The 4,719-nt window shown below is 35.4% G+C and overlaps 1 long non-coding RNA gene across 1 annotated transcript; it reads left to right on the top strand.

Moving 5' to 3' along the window:
* Positions 1-656: 656 nt before the first annotated feature.
* LOC120963138 (uncharacterized) lies at positions 657-1,787 on the top strand. Its single transcript, XR_006668994.2, has 2 exons — positions 657-1,056; positions 1,499-1,787. It is a non-coding gene; the product is annotated as an uncharacterized lncRNA (long non-coding RNA).
* Positions 1,788-4,719: the final 2,932 nt, after the last annotated feature.

Raw genomic sequence — 4,719 nt, 5'->3', positions numbered from 1 at the left:
ATCAAGTCATAAACTTGATGAGGGCAGATTATTGTTGTTGTGTTAATCTGATGATGGTGAATTTACTTGAGAATAAATTTAGTGTTTTGTTTACCATACTTGTCGTATACTCATATAAACCTGTTGTTTAAGAGTTACTGCTAATTTCCTCCGTCTATGAAAAATAGGCCTCAAAACTTTGTCAGAAGTCAAAATATGCATAATTTGACCGAGTTTATAGGAAAAACTATCAACAATATAATACAAAATTTATATAATATAAAATATATTTTATTTTGTATCTAATGATAGTAAGTTAGCATTGTAGTTCTTGATAGTTTTCCAAGAATCTTGTTCATACTTTGAACTATTTGACTTCAGAGATAATTTTTGGGCCCTCTTTTCAGAGACCGAGCCAGTAGTGTATAATGAGTGAAAGAATGAAAAACATAATGACATTAACTTGTAGGAAGACATGTTGAAATATAATTTATTCGCTGCTATTTCTCAGTTCACGCATGGTATGACCTCAACATTGTGTTATACTTGGTAATTGTATATGTTGGGTTAATGGGCTGTTTTGTTCCAAGCTTCATCATTCGTGGTTTGGTTAAGTAATTATCTTATTATTTAGAATCTGCTCAGCCATTTGCATTTGCAATCTCACTGTAAAAAAATTCCTAAGAGTTTATTTATTTATTTTATGTTCACTGTTGTTATGCCTTGTTGATTGTAGGCAATAAAGTTTGATCCCAACAATGCAACATTGTACTCAAACAGGAGCCTTTGTTGGCTTCACATTGGCGAGGGCGACAAGGCTTTGTTGGACGCTAGTGAATGCAGAAAATTGCGGCCTGACTGGCCAAAGGCCTGTTACCGGCAGGGTGCAGCTCTGATGTTGCTGAAGGTTACATAGATGATACTGTCGGATGTTTTTTCCTCTTTGTCAGTTTGTCTGCTAGTTATTTTTGACCGTTAACTTGTGTTCTATCGTCAGGATTACGAGGGTGCAAGCGAACATTTCTTGGATGGACTCAAGTTGGACCCAGCCAACACTGAGATGGAGGATGCATTACGGTATCCCATCCGCCTAGCTGTTTTTTTCGTTTGGGCAGAACCCTCATTGGTTACATTATGCATTTTTAAAATGTCCTTTTGTTATTGGTCGTTAACTAGACGTATACTGAATCCCATGTCTCAGCACATCTTAACGTTAGTTATACATTCTATATAGTATTAATAGATTTTTAGATTTTATAGCATTGGTCACTTAACTATGCCGTCGATACACGTCTTTACCTTGAGAAGTTGGGGATATGTTAATTAAGCTCGGTTTAGTTTTCAGTTCGTGTATGAACTTCGATGATTCCTTTTTTTTGTGCCGTTTTTTATCAAAAGAAATATGCCCGGCCTTTTCTTTGTCCACATTTTTTGTTGTGCATTTGCTCCAAAAGTGTTACAAGTGACAGACGCCATGTGGTGTTTCCATGTCTCTCATGGTTCTGATTGGAATATACAGGAAAGCTTATGATGCCATGAAAGATGTCTCGAAGCACCAAGGCCTACAAGTGTTGCAGACTTGCAAGGGGAGGGGTGCTGGATCTGGTCCCTAGGAGTTGTCATTGGGATTTTCACCTTTTGAGCTGCGTGTCGTTAAGCGTCTCACCTTTTGCTAGACTTTCAATTCCTGAACTAAGTAAGCTGTTGAATTCCTGAACCAAGTAGTCTGTTGGAAAATCAAGTAATCTGATGGGAATCAAGTAACTCTGTCATGTTTGCATGCATAAAATATCTAGCTTGTATTCTTCGATTTCTATTGTCTTTCATCCCATTTTATCTCACGGTCTGGGTGTCCTAAGAGCATTCAAAGTCATCCAAAAAAAAAAACACTTGACTGCAAAAAGATACAGCCTTGAGAGTTACACGAACCCATCCCCTAAAATATCAGGAATGGAGCTCCCAGCAATCAGCCCCTCTCCCCATTAGTATGGGGATTTTGCACACTGCAAAAAAATAAAATAAAATAAAAACTTTAGGCGGGGGGATCTTTCCATCTCCAACCGCTACGTAGCCGATGCACATTATGTGAGTTGTGCCGCTTAGCCCATCGACGCTTATCCCCACCTCACAGATGGAGATGTTGTGCGCTGCCACTACTGGAAACTGATTATAGGTGGACCACTACAAGTGTCACTTACTTGACGGGCATCAGTTTGTCACGGCCACTACTAACATCGATCCAGATTAGCTTTGGCCCAAAATTATCAGTGATGGACACGAACCTGCGCCGCGCAAAGGAACTGGCCCCGCAGCAGCGGCTGGATGGGCCGGCCCACGATCACGCAACAAGAAACACGAAAAATGACAGCCAAAAATAGAGGCTAGCCACTGCACCAGCTAACTGCTTGTGTATACTCACAACGCGAAAGGTTTACAAAAATAGAAACATAACGCGCTATTTATTGCACAATACACTATATCATTTATATTTTCCAATTATTTGAAAATATGTTCACATGTTATAGATGGAGTGCTTGAGCATGCAAAACAGTTCACATATTCAAAAATTAGTTCACCAATTCGAAAAGTTCATGTATTCAAAAAACAGTTCATGAATTCAAAAGAAGTTCATTGATTTTCAAAAAAAGTTCATCAAATTTGAAAAAAAGTTCATTGATTTGAAAAAAGTTCATCGAATTTGGAAAAAGTTCATCTAAATTAAAAAAGTTCATCGATTCTGATAAAAGTTCACCAATTTTGAAAAAAGTTCATCCAATTTGGAAAAAGTTCATCGATTTTGGAAATAAGTTCATCGTTTTGAGAATAAGTTCATCGATTTTGAAAAAAAGTTTATCGATTTTAAGAAAAAGTTCATCAAATTTGAAAAATAAGTTCATCTATTTTGAAAAAGGTTCATCAATTTGAAAAGAAGTTCATAAGTTTCGGAAAATTTAGTTCATGGATTTAGAGAATAAGTTCATCTATTTGAAGAAAACAATTACGAATTTGGAAAAAGAAAGTAGAAAAGGATAGAGAAAAAGGAAATAAAAGGAAAAAAGGAAAAAGAGGAATAAATAAATTGATTAAAATATGATTGTAATCCCAACTGGAACCCTGCTGTGAAAGTAAAAGTGATTGAGAGAATGAACATATTATTTTATTGATTGAAGAGTAGGGTATTTATACCCCTGTTACAAGGCGGTAACTACATAGGTGGTAACTAGCGGTTGCTAATCTACACAACTGACCTAAGCATGGATTATTAGGATTTAATTAATCCTTAACACTCCCCCTAATCTATGCTTCACTAGGTGAGTATGCCTCATCTTGATAGACTCCTCCTAATATATGGCCGCCCTTGAGAATGTTCATCATCTTCGTCTTGAGAAATCCTTGTATAATCATTAAAGTCTCCTCCAAAAACCCTGTGGGAAAAATATGAGGAGAATAGTGTAGATATGTTGCTAAAACTCCTTTAAACCCGGTGGGAAAAATAATAAGGAGAAAAATGATGCAACATATAATGATTATTGTCTCTTGATAACTCATATGAGAAAACCTTTGAAGAAGGAGATAACTGGTTTATATACTTTCCTTTAAAAAACCTAATGGGGAAAACTTGAAAGTATTGCATATCATCTTAAAAAGATATTGCCTCATTAAAAACCATTATGAGAAACTTTGATAGAAAACTTATAAGGAAAAGAATGCGATCTGATATGCAATAGAAAACTCCTTTAAAACCCAATGGGAAAAATATAAGGAGAAACTGATATGACATATGTGAACACTTGTATCTATATTGTCTCGTTAAAAACCTTTTATGAGAAACCATTAGGAAAAAACTCATGAAGGGAAAAAGAGTACAATATATGTAATCTGATGATTGTTAACGGGTTATACTTTGGGAGATTACTCCCCCTGAACTTTGCAAAGCTGGAGGATGTGTCAGATCAATTCTATTGACATGATCACGATGTTATGAATAATCCGTTGGATTTTCCAATATTTTGTTTGCAAATTGTTTCCTCATTTTCTATAATTCGTGAGGATAAGTGATTTTCGAGCAATGTGCCTTATGATATTGCTCTTTGTATAACCTTTCGATATTGAATAACACAAGTGGTAGAATCTTGATAAAATCAAGTTATATGATTCTAATGAATCTCAACCACATGATTTTGAGTGTGGTTAATCATTCTACTGAGCCATGCATATTTTTGCAATGCTTTTGGATAAAGCAATTATGTCAGAATGATAAGTGGAAATAGTCATTAGATTCTATTTAGATGAATTCCATGAGAAAACTATTCCAGTGAATTCAGTCATTGATATGGCATTGTTGGGATCAAATAAAGAGCTAATATCATTTCATCATATCATGGTCATATCTTGATTTTCCTGATGGAATTGTCCAAGATTTATTGTGAGCTTGAAATATAAGTTGATATTTCAAATGTCGACCCTATACCTTTTATTCGGGTTTGCACTCTAAACAAAGATAGCAAATATAGTGTCAGACCTGACGTAGTTTGCAATTATATGAGTGATTTGACATTAGTGAAATATAGAACTTCAGGTCCTGATATCACTTCATTATCACCCCTAAGTATGAATGGATTTGTACCCTATCAGGGGTAGTATGACCATATTACATGTCTTTTATTAGTATATATCCACATTGAACTTCCCGTATATGCTTTGGATATATATAGACTGATATGTATTCTTGAGAGAATG

The sequence above is a fragment of the Aegilops tauschii genome, chromosome 1 (assembly GCF_002575655.3).
Source record: "Aegilops tauschii subsp. strangulata cultivar AL8/78 chromosome 1, Aet v6.0, whole genome shotgun sequence".
Taxonomy (NCBI): Eukaryota; Viridiplantae; Streptophyta; class Magnoliopsida; order Poales; family Poaceae; genus Aegilops; species Aegilops tauschii.
The sequence above is the reverse complement of the archived record's forward strand: the minus strand, read 5'-3'. Positions and strand labels throughout refer to the sequence as shown.